A 27,451-nucleotide genomic window follows, 5' to 3' on the forward strand; every position below is an offset into this window, starting at 1 on the left:
TCTGATTCCCATTTCCGCTGTGTTGCTCCTAATTCTTCCCTAAGGGCCAACATCTCTGCCCGCAGCGCTACAAGGGTCTCCTCCACAGGATCCCCTTGTCCCCCCCTAATATTTTAGGTGTTGACGGGGTCGCCTGCAACCTATCTCCTGATGACCCAAATCCTTCCTGTCCCCTTTTTGTGTCTGGAAGCCGCCCCCGTTGTTCTAACCTGGCATGCCAAATTCGTTCACACACCATTTGGGCAATGCGGTCTCCGGGGTGGACATTATATTCAGTATCCCCTTGGTTGACCAATAAGACCGCTAAATTCCCTCTAAAATCAGGGTCAATTACACCCGCAGCCACATCCACAGAGTGCTTCAGTGCTAACCCTGACCGAGGAGCTATTCTTAAATAGGACCCTGGTGGGGGTGACACTTGGATATCTGTCAATACCAAGGCCCTTCCTCTAGCTGGGATAGTTTGTGCTTGGGCAGCATAGAGATCATATCCCGCTGCCCTAGCATAAGCTTGGGTCGGTGTTAAGGCTTTAACAGAAAGAGGGGCCCAACGAATAGAGGGACGCCATCCCTTTGGCCTTGGCCCCCTAAATTGACGCCACCTCCCTGCGGGGACAGAACTTTTCCCTTTTACCTTATCTCCCAACACCCATTTTTCCCTTTTTGATGGGTTCTTAATTCCTTCAGGACTCTTTGCCTGAGTCTGGCTTAGCCAGTCCCTACCCAGTATCAAAGGGTAAGGGGTAGAGTCCACCACAGCTATCCGAATGTGTGCTCTTTCCCCTTTATGCTCTATTGTGACGGGCCAGAGAGGATACTCTCTGGACTCTCCATGTATACATGTAATAGGGACTTTCTCCACCCTATTCCCCATGCTTTGGGTTTTTCCCAACTGGGTCCATAGTTGACACGAGGCTACCGACTGCTCCGCCCCTGTGTCAACCAGGGCAGAAACTTCACTCCCCGCTACGGAGACTAACACTTGGTAATCGTTAGGGATATTAATATTTGTCCCTTGGATCACTACTAAGTCTTTTCTTTCTCTACAAAACTGCCAGGTGTGTCCCCTTTTTCCACAATGAAAACAACGGCGACCCTCACTATGTGTGGGATAACCCTGGGTTTTATCCCTCTGGGTTTGAGGGTGAGTAGCCTTCCCTTCCCTTAACTGCTCCTTAATTCCCTCAGGGTTCTGAGCAGGGGTGGCTTTCTCAACCCAGTCGAGATCCAGATAGTCTCCCGCTACCTTTTCCAAGGAATGACCACCTGAGGGTGCTACCCTTTCAAACTCCTCCCAGGCTCCATCAGACGTCCCACTAGAGGTTATCCTGCCTAAGTCCAACCTAGATAAAAAATCAGCTCCTACCGCTGTCCCGGGCTCAGGTTTCTGGATTGGCCTTCTGGCTGGTCTTGGAGGCGATTGTTGTAGCAGTTGTTTAACTAGCTTTGTCTGCTCGCCCATAGCTGTGACCATTTCATCATGTTGCCACTGCGAGTGTTCCTGAGACCTATACCAAAGGTCTTGATTGGCTTTGAGGACGGCCTGCAGGTCTTCGCTCTGCTTCTGCCTCTCCGCAGCGATGAATGCCATCAACTGTTGTTGATCCATCTTTGCTGAATCTGGAAGGCAAACAAACACAAGAGAAACCCAAGTGTGGCACTTCAAACAACCTGACACCCCTTCCCCTGAAGGAAATGTCAGCCACTCAAACTAGGGTTACTTTTATCCTCATCAGCCCCTTAGGTTGGGTACTCTTACCCGCAGTACTGATGAGTCTACGCCTTTGGTTGTTAGGCCTCCTTGGCCTCCAGTCGTTCTCCGCACGGCTTGGGCTCTACACTGCAACACACCACCTCCGATCCCCGCTGTCTGCTTTCCGGAACTGTGTCCTCCGCAGTCCTCAGCTCTCAGCAGGTCTGGTCCGGTCAGGTCCCTCTGGATCCGGTCCTTGGTTCCTCCACTGCACTGCTCTTGGCTGTTCGTCCTGCTGCACCTCCTTGCAACCACCAACAAAAAGAGTCCAAAGAACAGTAACTGGAACCAACAAGCTCAAAAAAAACACAATCCAAAATGGGTTTTCTTTTTTTTTTTTTTTTTTTCCTAAAAAAAAAATTCCAAACCAAAAACGTTTTTTTTTTTTTCCCAATTCTCAAATGTCACCAGCAGGAGGCACTATATCCCACTTCTGACACCACTTGTCGCACACCCGGTATTGGCTAGTCAGAATGGCTACCGGGTGCTGCGCACAAATACAGTTCCTGGACGTGCCTTCCCGAATTGAAAGGCCCTGCTGGTGATACTAAAGTCAAATAAACACAAAATGCTCAGGATGCTTCAGCTTTTAAAGATAGCACACTTTATTTACCACAGTCACTGTGCTCAAGTCCATATCCAAAAGGAAAAGAAAAACAAAAGAAAGCTCGGTAGTTCAGCTTAGTTTACAGCTAAACCTGAGCAGCCCTTTCCTCAGGGTAAGTCTTTCTTAGGTAGTCTTTATTATGCAATTCAAAAGTCAGTTTGTTTTCACAAGCACGCTGTGTTAGCCTGAGAGTAACACAGGCTTTTCCCCCTTTTAAGCCAGCAAAGCTGACGGGGGTGGGGAGTTGCTGAATCCACTTATTTAGCTTGCCAGAAAATGGCCCCTCTATCCCGACCTAGGATCTTTGTGGATTCAGACCCCACAACTCCCACTGCACCACAATCAGCAGCTAACTTGGCCTTATCACAAAAAAGGCAAACCAAAATATTCCAAACACAGTTCACAGTCCTTCAAAGAACAAAAAGGTTTCTTCAGGGTGAGACTTGATAAGAATTCTCACACCCACACACACAGTCCCAGCCAGCACAAGTCCCAGGTGCCTCAAAACACAAATCAGGTTTGTCAGAGGAGAACAAACATAACAAAAACAACTTAGCTCTCTCTCCTGCAGTCTTCTCAATTGTCACAGGCAATGTCCATTGCTTCTTCAGGTAAGCTTGCAAAAGGGCAATTACTCAGGTCCTCCATTTCTATCTCGTTCCCTTGCTGAGACATGGAAGCAGCACCAGGACATGAGTCTTCTTCCCAGGTTGGATCCAGACTGCCTCTTCCCAGCTTGGACTGCTGGTTATGACCAGGTTTGAGAAAGACACGCCCTGCTCTAAAAGGAGAATGGGTTGGCTTTTGCTGAGCCTTGTGGTGTTGCTCAATTAGTCTCAGGAGCTGTGTGCTAGCTTGATTAGGAGCCTGCCTACCAGAGTGCTTTTTAACAGGGACTGTTCTAGGTTCAGGGAAGTTTTTAAACTCATTCTGCTTCCCCTCCCCCCAGGGCTCCTGCTCTTGGGCAATCTCCTCAGAGCTAGAATCCTGTTCCCCACTTCTAGCACTGCTGCTGCATTGATCAGCCCTTTTAAAGATCAGGGGTTTTTGTGCTTTCACAGGCACAAACCTGACCTCAGTAGCAGGTTTGTGACAATATGCATTGAAAGCAGTGCATGCACATAGATCTCATGCATATTCATTGGGGAAATCCTGAAAACCCGACTGGATTGCGGCCCTCAAGGAGGGACTTTGAGACCCCTGCTTTAGAAGAAGTGGTAGGGTCTCTGTTTAAACCCACACCCCATTAAAAAAAAAACAAAAAAAAAACTCGTGAGGGAATTATGTGCCAAGTGGGCACAAGGGCACCATAGATTTGTCTACTCTTTGGCCCCAGAAGGGCACCTTACACCAGACCACCCTTGATTCTCTTAAAATTTAGATAAAATCTACCAAAGCAAAAAAATAATAAATCTTTACAGCAGCATATGGGCATTTGGAAATCGTGGGAGGCTGTTGCTAAAAAAAACCCAACATTTTTTAGAGTCTACCTGTATTTCCTACTTCAAAAATATAAATTTGTCACTACATATTGTAAATGAAACTGCAGAATCTTTCAAACTATTCTTGTCCTGCATAATCAGACAAATGTACCTTTGGGACCTCATGCATTCTTACTGTGGAAGAAACAGAGAGGTTTTCTTACATAGTGACTATAGAACATAAGAACATAAGCAATGCCTCCGCTGGGTCAGACCTGAGGTCCATCGTGCCCAGCAGTCCGCTCACGCGGCGGCCCAACAGGTTCAGGACCTGTGTAGTAATCCTCTATCTATACCCCTCTATCCCCTTTTCCAACAGGAAATTGTCCAACCCTTTCTTGAACCCCAGTACCGTACTCTGCCCTATTATGCCCTCTGGAAGCACATTCCAGGTGTCCATCACACGTTGAGTGAAGAAAAACTTCCTAGCATTCATTTTGAATCTGTCCCCTTTCAACTTTTCTGAATGCCCTCTTGTTCTTTTATTTTAAACATAGAAACATAGAAGATGACGGCAGATAAGGGCCATAGCCCATCAGGTCTGCCCACTCTACTGACCCACCCCCAAGTCTACTATCCTAGGGATCCCACTCCTGGTGACAGGTTCCCTTGGCTTAACCCTCTAAGCGATCCCACATGGGCATCCCATTTGCTCTTAAATTCTTGCACGCTGTTTGCCTCGATCACCTGCACCGGGAGCTCGTTCCAAGGATCAACCACTCTCTCGGTGAATAAATATTTCCTGGTGTCGCCATGAAATTTCCCGCCCCTGAGTTTGAGCGGATGCCCTCTTGTGGCTGAGGGTCCTTAGAGAAAGAGAATCTCTTCTTCCATCTCGATACGGCCGGTAATATACTTAAACGTATCGATCATGTCTCCTCTCTCCCTATGTTCCTCGAGTGAGTATAGCCGCAAATGTTTCAGCCTTTCCTCGAACGATAGGTCCTTGAGCCCCGAGACCATCCTGGTGGCCATCCGTTGCACCGACTGTACTCTCAGCACATCTTTTCGGTAGTGTGGCCTCCAGAATTGCACACAGTATTCCAAATGAGGCCTCACCATGGTTCTGTATAATGGCATTATGACTTCAGCCTTCCGGCTGACGAAACTCCTGCGGATGTAACCTAACAACTGTCTTGCCTTAGATGAAGCCTTCTCCACATGATCAGCAGTTTTCATGTCTGCACTGATGATCACTCCAAAGTCTCGTTCTGTTGAAGTTCTAGCTAAGGTCTCACCATTCAAGGTGTAAGTTCTGCACGGATTTCTGCTGCCGAGGTGCATGATCTTGCATTTCTTAGCATTGAAGCCCAGCTGCCAGGTCGAGGACCAAAGCTCCAACAAATGTAGGTCCTGTGTCATACTATCAGGTGAATTGCCGTCTCTCACTATATTGCATAGTTTGGCATCGTCAGCGAATAACGTTACCTTACCTTGAAGCCCCTGAGTTAGGTCCCCTAAGAATATGTTGAAAAGGAGTGGGCCCAAGACTGAGCCCTGCGGTACTCCACTGGTCACCTCCGATGTTTTAGAGAGGGTACCACCCTCTGAAGTCTGCCACTCAGTCAGTCATTGACCCATGTAGTTAGTGTTTCTCCCAGCCCCATTGATTTCATCTTGCTCAACAGCCTGGGATGCGGGACACTATCGAAAGCTTTGCTGAAGTCTAGGTATACGACGTCCATGGATTCTCCCAAGTCTAACTGTTTTGTTACCCAGTCAAAGAAGCTGATGAGATTGGATTGGCAGGACCTACCCTTGGTGAATCCGTGTTGACTGGGATCCCGTAGATTCTCCTCATCCAAGATTGCATCTAATTTATGTTTGATTAGTGTTTCCATGAGTTTGCATACTATTGATGTGAGACTCACCGGTCTGTAGTTTGCAGCCTCTGCCCTACAACCCTTTTTGTGCAGTGGAACGATGTTAGCTGTTTTCCAGTCTATGGGGATTCTCCCCGAACTTAGGGAGAGATTGAAGAGTCCTGATAGCTGTTCTTCCAGGACATCACGCAGCTCACTGAGCACCCTGGGGTGTAGATTGTCCGAAAGTTTGAAAAATCTGTCTCTCTCTATGCTCTTCATGATCTTGTAAGTCTCTATCATCATATCCCCTCTAAGTCTCCTCTTCTCCAGGGAAAAAAGACCCAGTTTCTCCAATCTCTCAGCATATGAAAAGTTTTCCATACCTTATATCAAACGTGTCACTCTCCTCTGAACCCTCTCAATTATCGCCATATCCTTCTTAAGGTACGGCGACCAATATTGGACGAAGTACTCCAGATGCGGACGCACCATCGCCCAATACAACAGCAGGATAACTTCTTTCATTCTGGTTGTAATACTCTTCTTGATTATACCTAGCATTCTATTCGCTCTCTTAGCGGCCGCTGAACACTGTGCCATCGGCTTCATTGTCATGTCCACCATTACCCCCAAGTCCCTTTCTTGGGTACTCTCATTCAATACCATCCCTCCCATTGTATAGCTGTACCTCAGGTTTCTGCTTCCCACATGTAGTACTTTACATTTCTCTTTTTTTTTTTTTATAATTTCAAATAACAAATCAAGATACACTTGTACAGAAAGTGATTACAGCAACAGAAAAATTAACACTTAATCTATTTTTGAAGAACAAAATATTACTTAACCACTCAAGTCCACAATAAGATCCATGATGTAACACAAACGGAATAATAAGAAACAGTATTAAACTTAAGATACGTGGAACATGGTTAACTGATAATCAGGCGTCTAATATACTAAAGTCCTCATTTCTTTTCCCTTTCCAGGGGGGACGTAGATAGAAAAGCCGTTAGCTGGAATAGCTCAAAGAAAACATATTTCTGAGAATTATATTGTACTATACATTAGAGAATGACACGGGGAAAAAATCTGTCCCCGTCACCGCCCCGTCACCGGCCCACCATCCTCTGCACCGCCCCGTCACCGCCGATCCCTTCACCGCCCCATCACCGCCATCCCTTTCACCGCCCCGTCACCGCCACTGCCATCCCATTCACCGCCCCGTCACCGTCCCCGCTGCATCCATATAAGCCTTTTTCCTTTCACTCCCTCCTTCCAATTTGAGCCGGGAACACTAGCGATCGCACGGTCCCCACGGCCACTACCTGCCTGCCCGGTCGATCCTGGTGTTTGGCCGGCTCTCTCCCTTCTCCTCACCTTGGTTTGTGGGTTTTCTTTTTCGGCAACCTGCGCGCTTTCCCAGGGAGCCGCACACGCGCGGCTGCTCAGTGTTCGATCTTCTGCTCTGCTGCAACTTCCTGTTTCCGGTTGCGTCAGAGCAGAAGATCGAGGCTGAGCAGCAGCGGGTGTGCGCGGCTCTCTGGTAGCGTGCGGGTCGCCGAGGAGGAGGATCTGCGGACTGGGGTGAGGAGAGGGGAGAGAGCTGGCTGGACACTGGAATCGATTGGGCGGGCGGGTGTGAGCTGCGGGGACCGCGCGATCCTTCATGCCTCACTGCGGGGGACAAGACCATTCACCGCCCCGCGGGCGGTGAATGGCCTTGTCCCCGTCGCCGCAGCGACTGCTAGTTTTCTTCCCCGTTTTCGGCGGGTGACCCGCGGCTAAAATGCGGTGGCCGCGGGTAAACCGCCACCGTGTCATTCTCTACTATACATTTGCAAGGATGACAAAGATAGAAAGTGCCTCCAAGAGCTAAGACTCCAGGTTTTAGTAATAAGAACTCTCTTCTACGCCTCTGTGTGTCCTTTGCCAAATCTGGGAACATTTGTATCTTAAGATCAAGAAACTTTTTCTCCTTATTTTTAAAGAATAATCTCAGAAGCCAATGCAATAGCTAAGGTCACAATCAATGTTGAAGGTATTGCACTTTCTTTATCTGACATTTCAAGTAAAGCAGACACATCGATTGGATCTTGATTCTTTTCCTGATGAAGTTGATTTTTATTCGGCAAATAATAGATCTGGGTGAAAGGAGGCATTGAATCTTTCGGAACTTCTAATATCTCCAACAAATAGCGTTTTAACATTTCTCTTGGAGTAACTGTTAAGATTCGAGGAAAATTAATCAATCTAAGATTATTATTCCTAGAGAAATTTTCAAATGTCTCTATCTTCCTTCTTAAATTAACATTATCTTTAATTAGAGTCTCTTGAAGTAATTTGGAAGACTTAAGTTTGTCCTTAATATCCTGGATATCTAATTTTGATTCACCCAGATCTTGTTTTATCTGGAAAATTTCTTTATCCTGAGATTTTATTTCAGCCTCAATTTGAAAGTAATTAGTGTTCACTGTTCTGACCAAATTGGCAGTCAGATCCCACAGAGCCTCCAAAGTCACTTCCTGGGGCTTTACAATGTTAAAAGTCTGCAAATCTGGTAATGAAAAGTTTGGCTCACCAATCAAAGGCTTCTCTCTTCTATGTTCCTCCTGGGTCGGTACTAGGTCCAATGCTGTAATATCCCCGTGGGCATTCAGGCTCTGCTGCAAGCTCAAAGAACCTGAGTCGTTGTTTCTCTCGCTGTCCCCGGGAACCTGGGGGAGAGACCGCATGCCGACTTCCGACTGCCTCTCTACCCCCGGGGAACTAGCGGCATAGGGATTAGGAAGAGGAGCTCTCACGTCGGGGCTCAACGAGATCTCATGCGCCCGAAACGACGCCTCCATTCCGTCTCCCAGAAGCGTCTCAGGCTGTGGCAATGCCGACATTCCCATGGCGCCCTGCATCCGCCTGTACTTTACATTTCTCAACGTTGAACTTCATCTGCCATCTCGTTGCCAATTCCCCCAGTTTGTTCAAGTCCCTTTGTAATTCTTCGCAGTCCTCTTTAGTCCGAGCTCTACTAAATAGTTTGGTGTCGTCCGCAAATTTTATTATCTCGCACTTCATCCCTGTTTCCAGATCATTTATAAATATATTAAATAGCAGCGGTCCGAGCATCGAGCCCTGCAGAACACCACTCATGACCTCCTCCAGTCTGAGTAGTGGCCCTTCACTCCTACCCTCTGTTTCCTACTCGAGGGTAGGAGTGAAGGATCACTACTCAGACTGGAGGAGGGTCACGAGTGGTCCGCAGGGCTCGGTGCTCGGACCACTGCTATTTAATATATTTATAAATGATCTAGAAACAGGGACGAAGTGCGAGATAATAAAATTTGCGGACGACACCAAAATATATTTGCTAGATATCTGAAAGGGAAGTATTTTACTTTTTGTTTGGAGGTGCTGGAACTATAACAAGTGATTAAGAGCCCAACACATAAAAAAGGAGTCAAGTTAGGCCTTGTGCTTAGTCCTAAGGAATGGGGAGCTTTGGTAAGATTTGCATTTAATAAATGAATGATTTGCTATGGTCAAATCATCTGTTGTCATTTTCCTATGGCGCTGAACACAGAAGACTAAAGGGAAGAAAAGTAAGAAATAATGAGAACTTGGGGAAGAGAAAATGAATGAAACTGCAAAAGCTTTCGGTGAATAGACTGGGATTACTAGGGAAGAGGCAGCAAGTGTATTTAGAGGGTAAGTTGGAGAAAAGCAAGAGACAATTAGTATTTAATAAAATGTCCTCTGTACAACAAGACTTGACATCCAGAACCAGATGTATTATAGAGAATAAAAAGGGAAACTTTTGTTTTTTTGCAGGTTGGGAACAGGCACTCTGCTGGCAAATGAGAACTTCTATGGCAGCTAATCTAGCTCCAAAATGGATTAACTGTTAATTTCAGAAAACTGCTTTTGCAGCTGTGCTGGACCTGAATTTGTCCCTGCTATATAAAGCAGGAGTAGAAAAAAAAATCATTTGAGTGATATTTCCACACCTGTTAGGCTCTGCACAACAACCAATAGCAAAATGCTGAAAAGAAACCCAAGTTCTCTGCAAACTATAAGACTTTGCTAAATTATTTCTCTGGTACTAAATAACTAAACTATTGAAAGAAATAAATGATATGACCTAGCACAACTGATGCTGGAGCTGCAGAAGCACCACCTGTGTGGCTAAAGTCAAGATAACCTTACTCCCACAGAGTACACGGTCTTCATCTTTGACCACTATTATGACAGGGTCATTCCCAACACTTGTCCTGTAACACTTGTCCTACAACATTGAAGCAGCCTTTGAGTGAAGCTTCCTCTAGGGCAGGGGTGTCAAAGTCCCTCCTCGAGGTCCGCAATCCAGACTGGTTTTCAGGATTTCCCTAATGAATAAGCATGAGATCTATTAGCATACAATGAAAACAGTGCATGCAAATAGATATCATACATATTCATTGGGGAAATCCTGCAAACCTGACTGGATTGCAGCCCTCGAGGAGGGACTTGACACCCCTGCTCTAGGGCAGGAGTAGGCAATTGCAGTCCTCAAGAGCCGGAGCCAGGTCAGGTTTTAAGGATATGCACAATAAATATGCATGAGATAGATTTGCATCTCAAGAAGGCAGTGCATGCAAATCCATCTCATACCTATTCATTGTGGATATCCTGAAAACCTGACCTGGCTCCGGCTCTCGAGGACCGGAATTGCCTACACCTACTCTAGGGCACTGACCTGGCTGGTGGTCCCCCTGTCCTGGGGGACCACCAGCCAGTTGGGTTTCAAATAATCCCTAAAAATATGCATGAGAGAAATTTGCATATAATGGAAGTGACAGGTATGCAAATCTCTCTCATGCATATTCATTAGGGATATCCTGAAAACCCAACTAGCTGGTGGTCCCTCAGGACAGAGTTGGGAACCACTGCTTTAGGGTTTACCCTGATATGGCTGATGTATGGCTCTTCCTCATATTGGCCTGCCTTCCTCATATTAGATGATGGCAGAGAGACTTGCATGATTTATCCAGTTTGCCCAATAAGATAAACTCATAGCATGTATTGCAACATAACATCTATTTTCAGGACACAGATCGTAGTAGAAGTCTACCCGGCACTGGACATACCCCAAGTACTGGAGTTACCCATGCAGCCCATCAAAGCCCACTCTAGCCTATCCAGATGTGTCTAGCCATAATCAAGGTACAGACCATCAAAGTCTACCTGGCACTGGCTTTAATTCCCAATTACTGAAGCTACCATCTAAGTCAGGGGTCCCCAAAGTCCCTCCTTGAGGGCCGAATCCAGTCGGGTTTTCAAGATTTCCCCAATGAATATGCATTGAAAGCAGTGCATGCACATAGATCTAATGCATATTCATTGGGGAAATCCTGAAAACCCGACTGGATTCAGCCCTCAAGGAGGGACTTTGGAGACCCCTGATCTAAGTGCTGCTAAGTTTTATTTTGCTTCCATTTTCTTTCCATATAGGACATTTTTGTGTTTATCCCATGCATTTTTAGATTCTGTTACTAATTTTGTCTCCACCACCTTCCATAGAAGGGCATTCCAGGCATCCATCAGTCCACCCTTTCTGTGAAAAAATATTTCCTGATATTACTCTTAAGTTGACACCCCCCCCCCCCCCTCAACCTCTGCAACTGCTATATTTACACCCTCAGGGAATACTTTGATGCCACATCATTTAGACTCTTGGTCCAATCTTTGATTCTTAGTCAGCTTGATTATTGTAACATTGTACATTTGGCAGATATCCAAAGAAATCTTTAGAGATTACGTATAGTTCAAAACGCCTTGGTTAGATTGATTTTTGGGCTGAAGAAATATGATCATGTCATGCCTTTCTTTCGTGAGCTGCATTAGTTGCCAGTGGAGGCGCAGGTAAAGTTGTATTTGTTATATAGTTTTGTTTGGATTGACTCCTAAATATCTAACTGACTTATTTTCTTTTGCTACCAGTAAGTACATTAGGCGTTCACAGCTAAACTTCATTGTTCCATCTGTAAAAGGATGTAAACTTAAAAAGAATCATCAACGCCTATTGTCTTACCAGGCAGCTTTATGGGGTATGGATCTAGACCAGGGGTAGGGAACTCCGGTCCTCGAGAGCTGTATTCCAATCGAGTTTTCAGGATTTCCCCAATGAATATGCATGAGATCTATTTGCATGCACTGCTTTCAATGCATATTCATTGGGGATATCCTGAAAACCCGACTGGAATATGACTCTCGAGGACTGGAGTTCCCTACCCCTGATCTAGACCGATTGATCATGACTTCCAGTACTTATTTAGAATTTAGGAAACACCTAAAAGCATTCCTGTTTGCTAAATATCTGGATAACTAACCCCCCCCCCCCCTTTTACTAAACCACAATAGAGTTCCTATGAACATCAGGAGCAGAATGGAGCATTCAGTGTATCTCCTTGTGCTAATAACCGCTGTTGTAGTTTAGTAAAAGTGGGTGGGGTAAGATTTCTTATTCAATTGTTTAATTTTTATTTTGTGAACTGCATAGAGCTTCACGATTCTGCAGTATAGAAGTCGATTGTATGTTATGTTATATTCCCAAAGTGCAGCTGATACAGGCAGAAGTAGCTGTCACCTCAGCTGTCAGGTACTGGGTTCACTTCCAGATTAACTACTATCGATATATTGGAAAGGGTGAGAGAAGAAAGGCTACACATTTGCCATCCCCACCAGTGTTCTAAGTCCTGTGTGGTCCATTGTTGTAGGTTTTAACTAACCAGGGGTATCACTGCCACCTGAGCCAGAGATGCTTTACAAAGGGATTTCATCCAATCAGGCCAATACCATCCCTACAAAAGGGCAAATTTAAAGGAAGAGTGTTGTTGGAACGGATGAGAAACTAGAGACTTAAATCTACCAGCATAGTAAATCCTGTAATGTCCATCATTGTGGATGTTTGCTGATCAGGAGCATCATTGCAGCTTGAGCTGGAAGTTCACCCTGTTGATGAGGGAGATCATCCATGTTTGCAAAAGAATAGGACCTGAGGTGGATATATTTGTGAAATTCTCTATCTAATTAGCTTAGAAAAAAATTGAAAATGCATTTGTTTACTCAAGCTTTTACATTGCATTATTACAATTCTTATAGCCCTTGATTAGGTTCACTACAGATCACACACTAGAAGGCTTTAGCCCCAGTACCAGTTAAATTCTTAGTTATAAAGAATTAACCTTTAGGAATGAGAAACCTATGAAACAAAAAGATATATACTGTCTTTCTGAAAGTGATATAATCATACATTATTCAAATAAAGGAAAGTAATGAATTTCAAACCCTGACCCCTTGGTGTGATATAGATAAAGAAAAAGGTTTTTTTAGATTCAATTTTTGATGAGCTGGGAAAACATATCATTTGATTTTGAACACTCACATTTATTGCTTGTATCATAGACTTCATATATTCTGGGGCAAGATCATACAGAATTTTAAATATTATCATGCAAACTTCTATTTATTTATTCATTTTAAAAATGTCTATACCGTTTACAACTAAATGGTTTACATAATTTATATACATAGTTTTAAAACAGAAACATGATAAAATAAACATACAGGCAAACGTTAAAAATCAGGGCTACAAAATAATACCATAACTTTGCATAATAACGATCATGAATAATTCATCAGCTCTACCAGAGAAGAAAATTATTTCTAGAAAATGGCCTCCACTGACAACCAATGTAAGCTAACCAAAAAAGGCTAATACGATCATACCTGCAAGCTGAAAATAGACACAGGACATCTCAATTACAATGTATTGTAATAATCAGTTAGTGAAGGCAACAGTGACTGAACTATAATCCTGAGGATATTGGATGTAAAATATTATCTAATTACTCAAAGTTTTCGTAACAGTACACATGAAAATTTCACTTTATTTACTTGCAGAATTATGGACCTTTTATTATCTACTTGAACACCCAGAATCTTAATGGCATTAATACTAAAAGATTGAGTGGCTGGAGGGGGTCAGTAACCACTGGGGGAGTATGAGTAGCCATACTTTCATTCCCCCAATAGTCAGTTTGGGTAACTTTTTGGCATTTAGATGATTTGAAAACAGGTCTAATTCCAAATGACACCTAGATATCTTGAAAAAAGGTGTGATTATCCCTGAAAAACGTCCAAGTACTATGTCCACCCAAATCCCACCCAAAATACGCCTCTTACATGACTTCTTAACATTTAGATGTCCTGGAGGGTTACTGATCTTCCTTCTCAATTTGTTTTCTATCTTTTGTCTATTTTCCAGTCCTCAATTTCCCTTTCATTATATCTATCTGCAGCTTGCCACCTCTTTCCAGTATCTCACTAACTTTATCTTTTTCCCCATTCCAGCATATGACCTTTTTTCTTTATCTCCTCCTTCCATCCAGTATGTGCTCTCTCTCCTCTCCATTTCTTTCCAGAGTCTGCTCCCCTTTCTCTCCTCCTCACTTCCCTTCAGTGTCTGTTTCTCTCTCTCACTCTCCCCCAGCCAGCATCTGTTCTCCTCTATCTCCCCTCTCCACTTCCATCCAGCGTCTGCTCCTCCCACTCTCTCCACTTCCCTTCAGCATCTACTCCCCTCTCTCCTCCCCACTTTCCTTCAGAAACTGCTCCCCTCTCTCACTCTCCCCTTCCAACCAGCATATGTTCCTCTCTCTCTCCCCTCCCCACTTCCATCCAGCATCTGATCCTCCCTCTCTCTCCACTTCCCTTCAGTATCACTCAACCTCATCCTTTCATTGGGCTTCCCTTCTCACCCCCTCCAAGTCTGCAGCCCTCCTTGCAATCACAACATTCGTTCCCTTCCCACCGCCGACAAAAAAAAAATATCAAAAACCATGTGTTTATCTCTTCCCTTCGTCTAGCCATCTCCCTCCCTTCCCCTCACCTTCACGAGCGCTCTTCAACAGTTTTCTCTTTCTGAGGTGTCCAGACGTGATAACCATTCTCACAAGTCCCGTGTGACTGCTCCAAAACCTCTCCTCTGATGCTCTTCCTGTTTCTGCCTGGGCGGCTTGCATCATAGGAAAGGCTTTGGGGCAGTTGCACAGACACCTCTCAATCCATGCATATTCATTAGGGCTATCTTGAAAACCTGACCGGCTGGTGGTCCTCCAGGACATGGTTGGGAATCACTGATTTAAAGCCCATGACCACTTAGGTGGTGCTGATTCCTGTTGTCTGACTGTCAATTCTATCTTTTTCGCTCAAACTGAATCTCAGGAAGGGAAAGATACTAGCTTCCCTCAGCATGAAGAAACAAGAAAAAAGTATTTTCCTGTATAGTTACCGCAGCTGCTGAAACCATCAACCAACTGATCACTATCAGACAGTGCTCCTGTTTACTCATTCAGAAGGAGATCACTAGGAATCAGTAATTCTTGCTATAAAAGCTTATCTCCTGTCTGAGCTGACTGTTATTTTCTAGCATTGAACAGAATCAGTACTGACAATTCAACGCCCTTTAGCTATCAACCCCTCTGCCTGAGGAAGAGTCCATCTCTTAGAAATGATATCTCTTCCCTCAGTGTGTAAAATCACACCTCACTGGCTCCATGCTGGTCATATGAGGGGAGCTAGTAGAGGTTGAAAAAAGCTCAGAACAGTTTGTTACTTTTTCTTTCAGTTCTTTTCTTAGGGAAACATACATTAGGAGGCTATGAAGAAATGTAGGAAATAAGGAAGAGATCAAAATATATAGGGGCCCTTTTACTAAGCTGCTAAAGTATTCTGCATTAGTTTTGTACGCGATGAGCATGTGGTATTTATTTGTAACTTTTATGGAGGATGAATGTGGTGGTATGGGTAGAGAATGGGTATGGAAGTGGGATAACTAATCAGCACATGCAAATTAGCATGTGCAAACTGGCTACTGAAGCGTTACTACAAAAACCCTTACTATCTCTTAAATAGGAGGTGGTAGGTGCTCCGATGGTATTTCTTTTCAATGACTGTTCGCTAATGGCAACGTTAGCACACATAGAAAACAGAAAAATAAAGGCAGATAAAGACCATATGGTCTATCCATTCTGCGATCCATGCCATCTTCTATTCCTTCCTCTTCACTGGATTCCAGAAACTTCATTATTCTCTTTTTTAAAAAGTGTTTTCGCTAATGTACTGGTTACATAAGTCAAACTTACTGGCCTGTAGTTCCCAACTTCTTCCTTACTACCACTTTTGTGGAGAGGAACCCCGTCTGTCCTTCTCCAATCCTCTGGGACCACTCCCAACTCTAGAGAAGCATTGAAAAGCTCAGCAAGTGATGCCACCAGAACTTTCCTAAGTTCTTTCAGTACCTCAGACATATGCCATCCAGCCCCACTGCTTTGTCCACCTTTAGTATAGTTATAGTAACTGCTCACAAATATGGTCCTCTGAAAAGTTGTCAGGGTTTACTATACCTCTATTCCTATTCCTATTTGTGTTTGTCTTCTGTGGTCCTGCTCTTAGCACTTCAGATGTGAACACAGAACAGAAATATTTATTAAGCAATTTCACTTTGGCTTTATCAGCTTCTACATATTCCTCCCCTTAATTTTTGAGTTTCACAATGCCACTTTTTCATTTCCTCCTTTCACTAACATATCTAAATATGACTCCCTATTTTACCATACTGTATATTTTTTTTCTTCCATTTACATCTTCAGGAAGGTCGCAAAAACCTTCCTCTTCACAAACCCAGCGCCTTAAAGATATGCACCCAGAAATGCCATTCAGAGTCAACGCACCTACGCCACTTACTCTCACCAGATGCTGCTTAGTGAATATGTTTTATTGTCATGTCTATATTGTAAATTAAATCATCTCTGTGCTGTTTCGATTATAATGTGGATGTACTTTGTAACCCGTTCTGGGCTCCTTTGGGAGTATGGGCTAAAAAGTGGAATGAACAAATAAATAAATCCTTGGTTTCCTGACTACTTATCAGTTTCTTTTAGCTTTATCAGATATTGTCGCCTGTCCTGCCCTTTCTGTTGTCTTTGTGTTTTATAAAGGCTAGCCTTTTTTTGCTTATCTTTTCAGCTACTACTTTTGAGAACTAAAGTAGTCTTATTTTACATTTTCTTTTATTTACTTTCCTTACAAAAAGTTTTGTTGCCTTTAAGGTAGCTCCTTTCAGTGTTGCGCACTGTTTTACTACTTCTTCCAGATGTTTCCTTCCAGCTAATAATTCCTTGACGTAATTCACTATATGAATAAAGTTAGTTTTTTGAAGTCTAGAATCTTCAGGTTTCAGGTTTTATTAAAATTTGATATACCGCCTTATCGAAAATCAAAGCGGTTTTACAAAGTATTATTAAAATTAAAAAGGGACAACAAAGCAACATCAAAAACAACAACAGAAGACCGACAGACAAACAATGACTTACTGGAACTACAATGTTTAGATAGAAAAGAACAGAAGAGGGAAAAAACAGAAGGGAGAGGAAGCAGGAGCGTCAGCCAAAGTGGCTGGACTAATGAAAGCTTATAACATCCTTAAAAGGACGATCATCATCTTTTGAATGAACCCTCTCCACACCATCCAATGATCATTGGATGCCAGTCGATCACTCGCTATAACATCAAAAACGCTCTCCCCATTCATAACCACTAAGGCCAGTTTGGCACCATTCCATGTGAGTTCAGTTACCAAGTGCTGGAACATTTTACCCTGTAGACAGTCCAAAATCTCCCTACTTCTAGAAGATCCTGCAATACAGATATCCTGATCAACATCTGACATATTGAAATCACCTATTAGTTGTACTTTCCCTTTCACAGCTATATTTTGAATGTCTTCTATTAAATCGCTGTCCACTTTGATTGTGAAGGAGGTCAATGTAAAATATATTTTCCACTCCCTCTTTCCAGATTGACCCACAGTGCCTCTTCATTACCCTGTAGATCCTTAATATTACCTTTAATATATAACGGTCATTAATAAAATAAAAGGAAAAGGGGTACAGTACTCCCCCGATATTCATGGGGGTTCCTGGAACGGAACCCCCGTGAATATTGAAAAACTGCAAATACGGTTTTTCATCTGGGGAGGCAGGACAGTGCAGCTGGAGCACCGGCAAGTGAAGGAAATCACTTGCGGTATGCTCCGACCACCTCTTCCTGTATTAAAGGCAGGCTTCACCAATCAGGAGCTGTTTTGACATGCAGCTCCTGATTGGTAAAGCCCGACTTTAGCACAGGAAGTCCTGGTCAGAGAATACTGCGAATGACCGGGGGAATACTGTATTTTATGGCCACAGTAAAAATAGCCTTAGCACTTAGGGAAGACCTGTATGGTACGCTAAGTAAAAAGGACCCCATTATTATCTAACATTATACCAAAAATATAATAAAGAATCAAAAATAAACATAACAAATAACAATAAATATTCTGAATGAGGCAAAGGTCAGGATTTAAAAAATAGTGAAAACTTATTATTTGTTAGGAATGGCAGTTTATTGAAATGTAGGTAGATAAATATTTCTCTAAGGTTGATCAGATATCTCTAGTATATATAGAAATATTTAATTTAGCAAATACTGATATTTTTCTTACCAGCCAATGGCAAGATACAAATTGGATTGTTATGTGTTATGATCTTAATATCAGGAAGGTTGATTCCTTATAGGAAAATAGCAGAGGGTTTCATTTGTTTCAAGGCAAGTATCACTTTCTTTTAACTGGATGAGGCAGGTCATGAACATTCTATGACATGGAAGCCCCATTTTAGACAGATTATAGAAGTAGGGGTTGAGATGGCAAGTCAGTACTTCACTATTTAAGAATAGAATCTGCGGATATAGAACCTCTTCTAAAATACAGGAGAAATGGACATTTTTTGCCTCAGGTGTGTGCATTAACATCCATTTTTCAACTCATTAACATCATTGAGTTGATAGCCAGCACATAAGGTTATATTTTGTGTGATGGCAACAAAACCAATGATGTGCTGGCACATAACTGGTTATTTTTATGAACTTAGAAACACAACCAGTTATTATCTCAATGCTGTCAAAATGATTGGTTTCCCATGCCAGTTTGGCATTTGTGGTGGGCAAAAACCACTGGGAGATTAAGGTGAAAACTCACACTAATTCTTCCAGTTGAATTCTACTTAATAGCAGCTGTTTACCAAATCCTAAATGTGCTTGGTAGAACAGTGTCTCTCAAACTTTCTTGAGCCGGGGCACACTAAATGTAGAGGCCAAGCCTTGAGGCACCCAGAAGTGTACGGATGTTGCCATGATGACATCACGCATATGCATGATATCATCACGTCGATTTCCACACATTTGCAGAAGCCCTCCAGATGGGCCCTGAGATGCCAGTAGGGGGTGCCAGCAGGGAAGAGGGCCGGAGAGAAGGAGAGGCACTGGCGCCAGCTGATTGCCTACAGCAGTGTTTCTCAACTACTTCAAGCTTAGTACCCCTCTAAGTCTAACAAATATCAACTGAGTACTCCAACCACAGACCTCCCTAGGCCCACCCAAGCTCTGCCCCAGATCCCATTCCCTTTGCTAATTATAATACAATTTTTTTTCTGTTCATTTTTCATATATACACATCAGATATAAATTCTCAAAACTGACACATTTCAATCACTATATTGCAAATACAATCATTTTACCTATCGGCAATCCGCTGCAGGCAGTACTTAGCTTTAAAGGAGAGACCGGGAGGCCAGGGGGGAAGCCGGAGGACGCTAGAGAGACGGGGGAAACTTGCAGGCCTTCGGCGAATCGGGCAGTGCTGGCACTGTACCGCGTAGTGAAGTCAGCTGGCAGGCTCCTCTCTTCCTCCTCAGTGTGCTGTAGCATACTTGGAATCTCAGGAGGCACTCTAGTGTGCCTAGGCACACAGTTTGAGATACACTATTTTAGGACATAGACATTCAGGTTCTGATTCTATAAAGGTGCCTAGCTGATCTAAGAGCCTAACTTAATTTTTTTAATGGACTTAATCAGCACTGATAATTGAAAGCACCATTAAAAATCAATTAAATAAATATTTAATACATTTAATTAGCTGGTAGGTGCAAAACTTGGTAGGTGCCTACCACTCGAGGTAGGTGTCTACACCAAGGCACCTACTGGCAAGTAGGCATAGTTAGGGTTGGATTCAGGACAGATCCAGGGTGCATTTTTGATGTGTTTTGACTCAGGCACACTCACTTAGGCTATGAAAACCCTGACCTAAATGGCAGTGACTTAAGAATTTAATGCCTATTGGCACCTATGACCGCTTAGGAACCGCTAGGTATGATTCTATAGATGGTACCTAGCAGATGATTGACACCTGTGTTTATAGAATCAGGCTCTTAGTCTCCTTGTAAAATGGGAAACAAACATCTATGAGCATGCCATGTCCTTGTCCCACCCAAAAACATGCCCAGACCATTCTCTCTAGCTATTTGCCTGATCTTGAGTTTGATACGAGCATATCTTGGCTTTATAAAATGGGGACTTAGACAATTATGCAAGATAAATATTCAAGTGCCAGTTTATACATGTATCAAATGTGAATAAACATAGAAACATAGAGTTTGACGGCAGAAAAGGGCCGGGAGCCCAACAAGTCAGCCCACACAATAACCCTCCCACAAGTCTACTCAGGACAACACCCCCCCCCCCCCCCGAAGTATCCATCTTTTAAGCAAAACTCTGTGGTACCCCCACCTGTTGGTCCCATCGACACTTGAAGTCAAGCACGCTACTGGCCTTGACCACCTGGCGAGGAAGACTATTCCATCGATCAATCACCCGTTCGGTGAAGAAGTATTTCCTGGTGTCGCCATGAAATCTTCCCCTCTTAAATTTTAACGGGGGAAGATTCCATGGCAACACCAGGAAATACTTGAACAATGAGAGCTACAATGTACATGTAAAGAATTATCAGAATTAGGCATGTTACTATATTATTTCTTTGTGTTATGCGATTTTCTGATGTTTCTCAATGACTAGGAAGAAAGATTAAAAGCTTATGGCCAATGGTGCAAACTAAACAAAATTGCCAAGAATTGGATTGTAAAATGGCATTCTCACGGAATAAAAATTTAAAAGATTTGCTATGCCAGGCAGACATTTGGTCTAGTAAAGGTATGGAAAGGATGGGCTTATTTCGTTGTAATAACTGTACTGTTTGTCCTCTGATTAGTGAAGGAGATGTAGTCCTAATTCCACGAAGAAAACCTTGGAAAATGACAACTCTGGTTACTTGTGAAATTATGGGTGTAATGTATGCAATAGTGTGCCCGTGTGATCTTTGCTCTATAGGGCATATCATGAGATGTTTAAAAACTAGGTTGTTTGAACACCAGTCAGACATTACCCATAGAAGACAATATGATGTACTGACTCGTCATTGTGCTGAAAAAGAACACTCGTTTGAGGACTTCAAATGCTTTGTACTTGATCATATCCCAGCAACAGCACGTAGAGGAGATATAAAAACTAAATTATACCAGAATGAGCAAAGATCAATTTACTTCTTGAATACCATTTGGCCCAACGGTTTAAATCAAAAAATAGAATGGTATGTGTTTTATTAAGTTATGAGCCCTTGCATTTTTGTTCTTTCAATAAAGTTTTACTTTTTGAGTTTCGGGAGGAAGTGATGTCACGATATCAGGAGCTATAAGTCAGGCACCATTGTGGAGCCATTTGTTGGTGAAATAAGTGCCTTGTTGGATTTGGACATCGGTTCCTTGTCTTCACTTCAATGCCAGAAATGTGACTGTAGGAAGATCGTTGCGTTTTTGGATCGCAGTCCTGGCTTACATCAACAGCTGTGAAGATAAGTGTAACCTTCCTGAAGGTTCTTTTTCCTGTTCCCTGTGCACAGTGGTGAAATATTTTCCTATTTTGAAAGATTACATTTAGAGAAGTAGTGAAGTTTTTTTTGCCTATGATATAGATTAAGAACGGCTAAAAAACTCATTGGGTTGACTTCTGCATATAAAACTAGTTGAGGCTTTTTTCTCCACTTTACTTAAATGGTTTTCCAAAGGATATTTCCACCACTTGGCTTATAACATTTTTGCAACATTTTTTGTTGCAGTTATTTATTTAGATTGTTATTGCTAGTATTGTTTCTAACTATATTATTTCCCCCTATGAGCATCGGGAGCATTCAACGTGGCTCCCTGCACTAATAACCACTATTGTGGTTTAGTAAAAGAGAGGGATATTAGATATTATATTAAATTTAGGTATTATATTAGGTATTATATTAAATTACTATATTAGGTACATTAGATAGATTGTGAGCCCACCACCGGGATAGATCAGGAAAAAAATGTTTGAAGTATCTGTAAGTAAACCTCTTTAAATGTGGTTGTAAAACTAGAAAAAGGTGGTATACAAGCCCAAATCCCTTTCCCTTCCCCTTATTTCATTTATATTCAACACCATTCTTCTTAAATTATAGCCACTAAAAGATATTAAAAGCAATGAATAGAACATAATAGAGAATCTTACTTTTAAGACCATGCCTCAATAAAATCTAAACTCACTAAAAGCAATTAAAACTAATTAATAGTTCAACCAGAGCAATTAACATATGGGTAGAGAAGTGAGAGATCGATGTCTTCTTGAGTCTCTCCCTCTAAAAAGAAGTACTTACATCCATCATATCTATAGTAGCACTAAATTTCCTAAACATTTTGAGGGGCATAATAAAAAAAACATCTAAGTCCCCTTTTGGCCTAAGGCCCTAAACGTTGAAGTAGAAGCAGAGAAAATGTCCATTATCAAAAAAAAAAATGTCCAAAAGGAGGTTTATTTTTTTATAGCCTGCACCTACGTTCAGCTGTTTAAACGCCCAGACCATCATTACGTCTAAACTTACACCATATAATCAACCTAAAAAAAGCCTAAGTCCCAAACGCCCAAAACAAGGGCTTTTAGACGAAGGAGGAGCCAGTCTTTCGCCTAAAAGCTGGATTCTGTAACCGGTGTCTGTCAAAAACAACACCGTTTACAGAATCCACCCACACACATACACACACACTAGGGAGCCCAAGCCCTCCTGCCCCATCGAGTTGCGACCCCCCCCCCCCTCACACACACACACAATGATCAGGGCAAGAGAAAGCCCAAGCTCTCCTGCACCAGTGAGCTGCGAACCCCCCCCCCACAACAATTGGGGTAAGAGGGAGCTCAAGCCCTCCTGCCCCGGTGAGCCACGACCCCCCCCCCCCAGCCGATTACAATTGTGCCAGGAAGGAGCCCAAGCTTTCCTGCCCTCGACACACACCCCTCCCACGATAGACCCCCCTGAACCCCGATCGGCCCCCCTGCCGACCTGTGAGAACCCCCTGATAACCCCTCAACCCCCCCCACCCCTAATCCCCCTCCCCGTACAAGTTGGCTGAATGGACGGGTTCCAAGCCCGTCCATCTGGCAGGCCAGCCATCCCTGGAATGGTGGGCCTTAGGGCCTGATTGGCCCAGGCAGCTCAAACCCCACCCATAGGTGGTGCCTGGGTCACCTGGGCCAACCAGAATCAGCCCAGTAGCCTTAGGCCCCTCCTGTGGGCGGGGTTTGAGCTGCCTGGGGGGGTGATCGCATCGTGACAGGAGAGATAGCCAATCTCTCCTGCCGCGATAACGATCCAAAGTGCCGCAGTTGATGGCACTTCGAGATCGTTATCGTCGCAGGAGAGATTGGCTATCTCCCCTTGCCACGATGCGATCATCCCTCTACCTGAACTGCCACAAACTGCCGCGATGGTTGCGGTGGGGGGATGGGTAGGTTGCCAGGCCGCTGAGTTGATCGCGCCAGCTGCCATCAGCTCAGTGGGCCCTTTTTCGGCACTTATACCTATTTTGACTTGGTCTAAGTCAAAACGTATAAGTGCCGACTACGCAACCTGCCAAAATGTTTGGTTATACCTGCTGTACGCCTAGGTGTAGGTCGGCCCACCTCTCACCCACTTCCTGCCCTTTCCCCTACTCTAAAAACACCTCTTTTCGCTCTATGCATTTAGAGGCAGGGGAAAGGCCTAAGCTGGTTTTAGATACGTCTAAAACCAGGTTTGGTTATGGGTACTTGGACGATCAGGCTTTTTGATCATCCAAGTACTTATTTAGGCCACTTTTTAGACTTTTTTTTTTTTTGGATTATGAGCCCCTTTGGTTTTAAAACTTATACTTTTATTTATGAAACAAAGTAAATAGTTAAGTTAAATAATTTTTCTGTAATGTTATATAAATAAAATTCTAAAGTTGTACATATACTTGATAAATGTCATGATGATTTCCTAGGTATATAAATTACCTTTGAGAAGGCAGAAAATCATATATCAGTATCATCATAGATGAGGGGTCGTTGAAAAGTTCTCAGCACAACCAAAGTTAGGGCAGTCTCCATTGAGGAATATACATTTAGTCCAGTGATTTTCCACTTTTTTTGTTCTGTCAGAAAAATACAGAACAGGGATAGGCACGTGAAATCTCTCGGAGAGAGAAAGAGATAATGGTTACTGCGGATGGGCAGACTAGATGGGCCATTTGGCCTTTATCTGCCATCATGTTTCTAAAAAAAAGTGGAGAATCACTGGACTAAGAGTATAGCCCCTCTCGTTAGAATAGAAAGTGTACCATTTGAATGTCCATGAATTATTACATTACACTACATTAGTGATTTCTATTCCGCCATTACCTTGCGGTTCAAGGCGGATTACATCCAAACTAAAACAAGAATTACATTTCAACTTTGAAGTAATAGATTAAACGATGAGATAAAATTTTAAGGGAGAATTATGGGTTTTAGATAATGTTTGGTAACTAGAAAAATTAGAGAGTACTAAGGGTTTATAGAGTATTGGATGTTGGGTTAGGATTGTTGTGCTGGATAGGTTTAACGTGTTTTTTTGAAGAGTTTGGTTTTAATTTCTTTCTTGAAGGTTTTGTAATCTGTGGATGAAGATAACAGAGTGGTGAGTTGTTTGTCCAACTTAGCTGCTTTGGAGGCTATTAGGTTGTCATAGAGTTTTTCTCGTTTGACATTTTTGGATGGTGGGTAATAGAATAGTGAATGGGTTCTTCTGTGTCTGATTGAGGAGGATTGATTTAGTCTGTTATTCCAGTAAGTTGGGCTTTTTCTGTTGATAACCTTGTAAAGTAAGCAGTAGAATTTGAAGTTCACTCTCGCTTCTATTGGAAGCCAATGCGAGTCATGGTATGCCTCTGTGATATGGTCATATTTTTTTAGTGAATAGACAAGTCTCAGGGCTGTATTCTGCACTGTCTGCAATTGCTTCATCATGGTCGTGGGACATGGTATGAACTTTAACAAATATTGGAGATGTGTAAATATAATAGAAAGTGAAAATTGTATATAAAAAAAAAAGCAGCTATGGGGCTCATTTTAAAAACAGATAGACGTCTAAAAGACAGTATAAACTGGTACTTGAATGCCTTACCCGAAACATCCAAGTGGCCATTATCAAACTGACTTTCTAGACATCTTTCTTGTCATTTTATCTTCAGTGAGTCTAAATCTTAAGGTGGTGTGTTAGAGGCATGTTTTAGGTGGGATTAAGGTGGGCTTAGAACTTGGACATTTTGCTAGAATAATAATAAAAAAAAAATTTAATTTTAATTTTATTGCTTTTAACATATCTACACAAGAATAATCTTGCTCCGGAAATACAGAAAGAAAAATTAGAAAATTCTAATCTTTGAAGAAAAATATGCATTCTAATACAAAAACACTTGCAACATAGTTTTCTACCTCAGGCCACAGGAAAAAGAGAGGTGCATCTTTTTTTTAACATGAAATTCTTAAATGAAACCATATATAGCTTAATGAAGGGTCCCACTATTTCCATGGCTAATATACTAATCACCTAATGTCCTAATTTCTTCAAATCTAGAAATGATCTTAATTGCTCCGGCAGATAGAATACATATTTTAACCCAAGATATTTAATAAGACATTTACAAGGATATGCCAGTAAGAATGTAGCACCCAATGATAAGAATAATCAAACTTTTAACAAAACATCCATGGCACCATTTAGACATATGAGGCTAGACCTGTTTTAAAAATAAATAAGAACAAGGGTCAGGTCAAAAAGGTGCATAAAATGATCAGATGATCAATGGAAGGATTAATGCATGACCCCCCCCCCCCCCACGACTCTCCCAGTGAAACCTGACTCCCTCCTACTACCCACAGATGTGAACAAAAACAGTACATTCCAGCCTGTATTCCAGCTTCAGATGACCACACAGACAGATGAGCACAGCAGAAAAGAGCAGAGGAGCACTCAGGGTTATTGTATGGTGAGCCATCCAAAACCTACTGTACCTACATAAAGATGACACCTGCAGGTATAAGAACTACTGTACAGATGGGTACAGTAAGTTTTGGGTGGATTTTGACGGAGGTAATCAGTGGAGTGCCGCAGGGCTCGGTCCTGGGCCCGATCCTATTCAACATCTTTATAAGAGACTTGGCAGAAGGGCTGCGAGGTAAAATAATATTATTCGTCGATGACGCCAAACTAAGCAATGTAGTGGGCAAAAGCACAACAGACATAAATTCAATGTCCGACAACATGATGCATGACCTACTCCTACTGGAGCGCTGGTCTAGGTCCTGGCAACTCAGCTTCAATGCCAAAAAATGCAAAGTCATGCACCTGGGCAGCCAAAATCCATGCAAGACTTACACCCTTAATGGTGAGATCCTAACAAGAACTGAAGCAGAACGAGACTTAGGGGTGATCATCAGTGAGAATATGAAGACTGCCAATCAAGTGGAGCAAGCTTCATCCAAGGCAAGGCAAATCATAGGTTGCATACGCAGGAGTTTCGTCAGCCATAAGCCTGAAGTCATTATGCTATTGTATAGATCCATGGTGAGACCCCACCTGGAATACTGTGTGCAATTCTGGAGGCCGCATTACCGTAAGGATGTGCTGAGACTGGAGTCAGTACAGAGAATGGCCACCTGGATGGTCTCGGGACTCAAGGATCTCCCGTACGAAGAACGGCTGGATAAGTTGCAGCTGTACTCACTTGAGGGACGCAGAGAGAGGGGTGACATGATCGAGACATTCAAGTATCTCACGGGCCGCATCAAGGTGGAAGAAGAATCTTCTTTTTCAAGGGTCCCGCGGCAACAAGGGGGCATCCGTGGAAAATCAGGGGCGGGAAACTGTACGGGGACACCAGGAAATTATTTTTCACTGAATGGGTGGTTGATCGCTGGAATAGTCTTCCACTTCAGGTTGTTGAGGCCAGCAGCGTGCCTGATTTTAAGGCCAAATGAGATAGACATGTGGGATCTATTCACAGAGAAAGGTAGGGGAGGGTCATTGGGGAGGGCAGACTAGATGGGCCGTGGCCCTTATTTGCCGTCTATTTCTATGTTTCTTTGGCTCACCATACAATATAAGCAGGTTATAGTGATATGTGTACTTGAGACTTTTTAATGTGACATTCACTGCAGTATCCCCTAGAGTGTCCATCTGCTTTGCTCTGCTGTGCTCAGCTGACTGCTGGATTTTTGGAAGTCTTTCCCAAAATGTACAAACTCAGACTTAGACATCCTATCGTAAATGCTCCTCCACACTACTTATTCCCAAGAAAAGTCTTGTAACAGAAAACAGGACAAGATCCACAAGATCACCCTTGAATTCACTACAAAGTCACATCCTTTTCCCCTACCCACCATCCATAGAAACATAGAAACACTCTCCTGAACTTCATTCTCACATCACAACAGCACACATGAAGCCATATAAGTTGTGTATGTGTGTGTGTGTGTGGGGGGGGGG

This window comes from Geotrypetes seraphini, chromosome 9 (assembly GCF_902459505.1).
Source record: "Geotrypetes seraphini chromosome 9, aGeoSer1.1, whole genome shotgun sequence".
NCBI classification, from domain to species: Eukaryota; Metazoa; Chordata; class Amphibia; order Gymnophiona; family Dermophiidae; genus Geotrypetes; species Geotrypetes seraphini.